Genomic DNA, 7,107 nt, shown 5'->3' on the forward strand with positions numbered 1-7,107 from the left:
AGTCAGTACAAGCCCAGTGCGGGGCCAAACCCACGCGTGAGATGACTTGAGCTGAAATCGAGTCGCGTGCTTAACCGACTAAACCACCCTGGCGCCCTAAAGGTGGGGGGTGGTGCCTTTTGATGAGAGGATAGAGAGGGTGGAAAGTGCAGAAGTTGAGTTGAGGGTGAAGAGGCATTAATAGCTTAAGGGTTTTGGATGCTATTTTGCCCTGAAGTTGGTGTAGGATTGGTTTGCATATTAACGTGGGTCCATATGGGAGTCAAGCTTATAAATACTATAGGAACTGTGTCTATGGATGAAAAAGCAGCAGAGAAACCTCAGGAAGTGGTAATGGAATGAAAAACCTGGTTAGTTGGGTAGATGGGGATTCAGGAAAAGGCAAGAATCGTGATAGCAGAAAGCACAAGGTTGCTGGTAGGAATGGTTGTATGTTTTGGAGAGCATGGTGAGAGACTCTGAATGAAGAAGTTGGAGACCTGAGGATAGGGATGTGGGGGCTGGACCTGCTGGCCAAGGCCTGCGGCTGGTAGGGTGGGTGCAGTTGCTCCGCCTGGCTGCACCAGTATGCTCAGGCTGCACTCTTGGGTTTGTGGAACCCATGGCCCTGTGGGTGTCCTTGCTAGGGCCAGGATGTAGTAGGAGAGTGTGGAGGAGTGGGAGATTCAGGCCTGCAGGTGTCTGTTTTCACCAAAATGGCTGACTGGTGATGAATAGGAGTGGAGGGGGGGGTATTTTATTTTGTTTTAATTTTTATTTCTTTTAGAGAGTGAGCAGGGAAGAAGGGCAGAGAGAGGATCTTAAGCAGGCTCCATGCTCAGCATGGATGTGGGGCTTGGTCCCACAGTCCTGGGATCATGACCTGAGCCAAAATCAAGAGTCAGCTGCTTAACCGACTGAGCCACCCAGGCGCCCCTGGAGTGGGGGATTTCAAATTAGCAGTGCAGAGGTCACTGGTGCCTGGTGGCCCACATTGTAGAAAGAGAAGGGGTTTCTGTGGCATTGAGACTGAGGGAGCAGAGGACTGGGGAGGAGCAGGCAGGAGCGAGGTGCTGAAGGGAAGGGACAGCTGGCAGAGGGGATGCAGGGCACCAGGTAAATTGGAGCTGGGGGAGGTGGGTGTGTGAACTAGCGGTCAGTGGATGGAAGGTTAAGCAGGACAGGTGGAAGCAAACTGAAGGGTTGGTGGTGGCTTTCAGAGCAGAGTCCCAGGGACTGATGTGAGCTAGCAGGCACAGCTGCAGGGAGCCTGAGTGGAAGTGAAGGTTGGTAGCAGTCACAAGGCATGGAAGCTTCTGTTGGGGTGTGCTCAGGGAGGGCGGAGTTGGCATTCATCCAGTAGCCTCTTGGAGTTGTGATGAACTCTGGCTGAGCTCACTGTTCCAAGGGACCTGCTGGGCTGGGCGGCTGCCGAAGTCACCAACTGGTAGTCTTGTCTGTGAGCTTTGTTGCACAGGGCACATTTTGAAACTGAACAAATGATACGTAACAATCCATATTTCCAGCCTCTTGAAATATTGGGACCCAAGAGCAGGCTCACCTTCCTCCATACTGACAGTTGGCAAGGTTAGATGCCTGGCCACCTGCCTCAGGATAAGTGTTGTCTGGTCCACCATCGCCTCCACCGCAGCCTCTGCTCCTGCGCCTAGCTCACACCCTCACTGCCTGCGCTCTGATCTCATGTCCCTTCCATGTGATTTTTCCATGTAGTCCATGTAGATGTCTGGGCAAGTCATTTGGTCAAATGATAGGGTTAACTTCTCTTCAAATTGAGGTACCCATGGGTACCTGCTCTGCTGACCTGACTTAAGGCTATTTTGAGGCTCAAATGATGTAGCATCCACCTGTAAGAACAGTTTGGGAACTGTATTGCTAAGCAATGTGTGATAGGAAGGACTTGGCAGTAACTCAGTTTAAATTGTGGGCATCTGTGCTGTTGAACTTCAGGATTCTCAGATCCAGCGTTGTTGACGCTGACAGTAACCAGACCATGCTGTGCTGTCAGCAGGCTTTGAAGCAGCCCTTGTAAAAAGCAAAGTTAACCAAGGGGAGTCAACAGTGAGGGAGAATACCTCCCTTTCCTCAGTTTGGCCCTAGTGGGAGGCTTTGGCTTGGTGAGAGGTAGCGGGGATCTTTGAAGAAGCTAGAGGTGATTCTGATGGGGGTGGTTTTATAGTCTCCAGTGAATACTGGGGTGCTTCTTGACAGCTTGCCTCCTTTGTAGTTGTATGTGCCCAAGGAATCAAGCAGCTTTTAACAGTGCTGTGGGCTTGGTTCCCTGGTTGGTTATTTTGGGTTCTCCTTCCAGTATCTTAATAGGTCATACTCTTGGAGCCAGGGCAAGCGCTGTTCTAGATTCCAGATAAACACCTCCTTTAATCTGCACGGTAACCATAAGAGGCAAGTGTCATTGGACCCATGTTGGAGAGTTGACAGCAGTTAAGCAACTTGTGCAAGTAGTGGGGCTGGGGGTGGAACACAGCTGTCTGAATAGAGTCTTCATTGCTGTGCCTCTGATCACCTGTTGAGTAGCTGTTGTCTGCAAGATACGTGAAGGTGAACAAGACATGAGTTTTTTTAAGGTTTATTTTGAGAGGGAGAACGTGAGTGGGGGAGAGGCAGGAGAGGGAATCCCAAGCAGGCTCCAGTGTCAGTGCAGAACCTGATGTGGGGCTCGGACCCACAAACCGTGAGATCATGACCTGAGCCGAAACCAGGGGTTGGACGCTCAACCGACTGAGCCACCCAGGCGTTCCAAGATAACTGATTTGTATGTCCACTGTGCTCAACAAATTGCCCGTTGCCGTGAGATTATTGAAGTAGTGATGGCCAACTGAATCTCCTGTTTACTGAGCTGCTGTGTGCCCTGGTCTCTGGTGGGGACTTGGGGAAGTGAATGTCCCTCTAGGCTCAGGGGGTTAAGCAACTCCCCACAGTCTCCTGGCCTGGTTTCTCACCGTGAAGCAGCAGACGGTGCTTAATTGTGTTAAATTACATGATCGGTATCCAGAGGTGAGAGAAACCGTGCAGGGTGACTGGGTCTTAGAAGGCTTCTGAGGGAATACCACCAACTGGGACAATCTAATCTGGATGCACAGGAGCAGGGTTTTTTGATCTAGCGCCATGGAAGCTCACAAAGAACTTTTGCAGGGTGGGAACAAGCAGCAGGTGTGGGTGAAGTGAGCCCACTCTTTGGGGTACAGGTGGGTAAGGTGGGAGCAGCATGCTTGTAGATCAGATGGAAGGCCCTGTGGTGACTGGTGGCTTCAGCAGTTTGACATAGTGTGTTTCTGGTATTAGAAACTCCCATTTCAAAAATAAGACTTCGGGTTGGCTTTAAGGGCACCAGAAGTTCATTTGTGCTGGCGAAGTAGAGGCTCTCCTGGGTTCTAGAACTCTGCAGTGTGGGTCTAGGGGGGTGAACACCCATGCTTTCATTTGCCCTTTACCATCTACTCCCTGTTGAATTTCTGTAGGCCAGATGTGGAAGTGAGATGCCCAAAATAAGAGTCCACACTGGTTGGGGGTTAGGGTATAAGTGAGGTTCTGGAGGGAAGTGAGACTAGAGAGGTCAGCAGGGAGCAGGTTACTGAGGACCTCGTGCAACAGGCTAAGAGTTTTTTTTTTTTCCCTTGTTCAATATTTTGGAATAAAAAACTGCTGGAGAATGAGATGTTGAGCTGTGGATTGAACGTACGTGTCACATGCTGAATTCCTCTGCATGGGGGATACATAAAGCTGTTGGACTCTTCATCATGCATGCTGGAGAGGGGATTTGCGCAGGAGGCTAGGGATTGAAGAGATGGCATTCATGCAGTCTGGCTTGGAAAAGGACTAGACTAGAATTCGGAGACCTAGTTTCTGATCCTTGGTCAGCCTCTAGACACCTGGGGCTATGGATGGTAAGACTTTTCTGAGCCTCCATTTTCCCGTGTCTAGATGAGGTGCAGGGCTAGATGAGTAGTTCCTAAATTGGGCACCTGGGTGCTAGTTGAGAATACAAATGTCCAGGCCTCCTGAGTTAGCTGTGGGGGGCACCCAAGCATCTGAAGTTGTGATAACTTCCCCAGGCGCTGCTTCTAGTCTAGGGAAGTTTGGACTAATGGGCTTCTAAGGTCCCTTCTGCCTCACAAGTGTTGAGTAGGAGAAATGATCCCTGTCCTCGAGAAGCTGGGACATGAACAGTAACACTGCTAATAAAATAATGGCAGAATAGCTGACATTTATTTTCTACATGCCAGTAAACCTGTTCGAGGAATTAGTTTTTCCTGGCTATCTGGAAGTAGAGTGATCCTGTGAAGCCTTTCAGAAGGTGTAAAGAACAAAGTTATTAATTTATATGAATTTTGGAGTGTTCTCAGACCCAGAAAGTAACCTCTCGGGCTTTCCTGAAATCTTGGGATACATCTTACTAATGGATGCACAAAATACATTGAGGTAAAGCACGGGTGCTCACAATACCGTTCAAAGCTATGGCGTCTTGGTGCTGAGTGTATGTTGGGGCAAGGGGCTTGGCGGTGACTCTTGCCACTCGGAGTGCTGCAAAACAAACAATGCTGTTTTTGCTTCCTCCCCCCCACTCCCGCAAAAATGAAAATGCTCTTTGGATTCCTTTCAGTTAGCAAAAATAAGTGCTCATGTAGGTTTTTTGAGGGGGAGACCTGTGTATCATTTACCTTTTTCAAGTACTCTGTGAGGGAGCTATTAATATCCACCTTTTACAGATAAAACTGAGGCTCAAGGTTAAGGAACTTGATCAAAGCTAACATAGCTTTGACATGGTATAAGTCTGGGGACATTTGGAACATCTCATAAAGGGCTAGAATTTTTGCTGAGCATTGGTGGGTGCAGAGAGATTAGCAAAGGCAGTGGTTTTCCAAAAGTCTTGAACTGGCTGTATCAGCATCACCTGAGAACTTGCTAGAAATGTAAAATCTTGGGCCCCAACCCAGAGCTACTGAACCAAAAACTGGGTTAGGTTCCAACAACCTGTGTTTTAAGAAGCTTCTTGTGCAGGCTGAAGTTTGAAAACCACTGAGGGGCAGGGGAGGACATTTCAGTGGGACAGCTGTGGGGACCAGGGAGGGCGGTGGTAAGGACTGCTCCAATTACTAGCCTTTCCTTTGGTGGAATAAAGAGGTCTGTGGAGCCACACAGACTCCCACAAGGTGGCACTGTAGGCACAGGCTCGGATGCAGCCTGCTTTGTTGTCCTGGTCGCTCTCCTTGCGGAAGCATGAAAAAAGCCTAATGCCACATCAACTGGAGAGGTCACTCTTTCTTCTCAGAGAAGGTCTAATGGGGGTGGTAATCTTGTTTATAGGATTCGGCCCTCGTAGGGAAGCTGAACCTGCAGGGCTTTCTGCTGTTCGTGTGCGCATGGCGATGTCTACCCATCCGTGCTGCAGTGTCTCTGCAGATTCAGTGCAAATAGCATTTCTCCTTTGTAAGCTGCCCCTTAGCTGTGTGCCCCAGCTAAGGGGCTTGCAGTTTATTTGGGTAAGAGAACACTTGAACCCTACTGGCCTGATTCTGGTTCAGTGTTCTCCCTGTGGTGCAGTGCCTCCATCCAGTTTTTGGATGGTTTGGGTGGGGGGCTAGAGTGCTGGGTCATGAGACTCATCTTCAGGCCTTAGCTCTGTCCCAACCATATTTCCTCAGGCCAGTCTCTTTTTTCTGGGCCTCCGTTCCCTACTCTGCAAGATGGAGTGGTGCCGAGAGTGGTGGCCTTCAGACGCTTTTATAAAATTTTGCTCTGGGGAGTTGAGACAGACTTGTCCTAGTCAGGGAACCTGGATTGCAGGGCAGCTATAAACCCTGCTGTAAGACATCCGTCTCCTGTATCCACTTAAGTAAGCCTTGCTGGGGACTTGGTGCAAGGCAGTAAGGTGGAAACTATCAAATTGGGTTTTTTAAAAAGCACAGATCTCTAGACATAAAGGATTTGCTATAGATTTCTATTCTGCATTTCTTGGAAGAAGGAAAGATTTACACCCTGTTCTCAGCTGCAGAGTGTGTTCCACATACACACTGCGCAGAGGGAGGGGCCGTGACTGTGCGAGGCTTCATTCAGCATTCACCTCATTAATCCAGGAATTGGCGTACTACACACAGCTTGCTGTGACTGCTCACCCAGCTGAGCTGCTCTGCCTGGGTAGTTAGTCTCTGGAATTGTGTTTTCGGAGAGCTGTAGAGGTGCACATCACAGAGGCATGGGGGAGTCAAGGGAGGGTCTGGGTACAGCCCTCTGCTGGCTGCCATCCTCTGCAATGATACTCTTGAGAGTTTGGCTAGAAATTGTCCGACCCATAGGCAAACACCATTGAACTGCAGCTCTTGTTGGCAGAGGAAATGTGTTCAACAAGATGCATCTTTCCAGCCAGCCTCCTTGGAGAAGGAAAGTTATTTAGTTGATCTGGCATCTCCCATTTTGTAGGCAGGTAGCGCTGCATTTTCTTCTGTTTATGGATAAGGCCATGGAGGCACAGTTGACTTTCCCTAAGTCCCCCAGCTCATCAGTAGTAGGGAGAAGACTAAGCTTCAGTCCTCTTCACCTTGAGCTCACTCCCCTTCTGACCCCAGACTGAGCTGTTTGCTACTCAGGAGTCACTTCTTACTCCGAGAGAGACAGACAGACAGAGAGCAGAGGAGGGGTGGAGGGAGAAAGAACGCTGGGCTCGATCTCACAATCCTGAGATCATGCCCTGAGCCAAAATCAAGAGTTGGGCACTCAAATGACTGCGTCACCCCAGCGCCCTTTGTGATGAGAACTTTTAAGACCTCTCTTGGCAACTTTCAAATATATGATATGGTATTGTTAACTATAGTCATCATGTTGTACATGACATCGCCAGGATGTGTTTATCCTATAACTGGAAATTTGTACCTTTTGACTACCTTCACCAGTTTCTTCTACACTCTACCCCCTGCCTCTGGCAATCACCAATCTCTATTATTTCTTTGAGTTTGGGACTTCTTTTGGATTCCATATATAAGTGGGATCATATGGTATTCTCTTGCTCGAATATCACTTAGTGTATTGCCTGCCCTCAAGCTCCATCTATGTTGTCACACATGGCAAGATTTCCTTTTTTTCTTTTTTCAGTTT

The sequence above is a fragment of the Panthera tigris genome, chromosome D2 (genome assembly GCF_018350195.1).
Source record: "Panthera tigris isolate Pti1 chromosome D2, P.tigris_Pti1_mat1.1, whole genome shotgun sequence".
NCBI classification, from domain to species: Eukaryota; Metazoa; Chordata; class Mammalia; order Carnivora; family Felidae; genus Panthera; species Panthera tigris.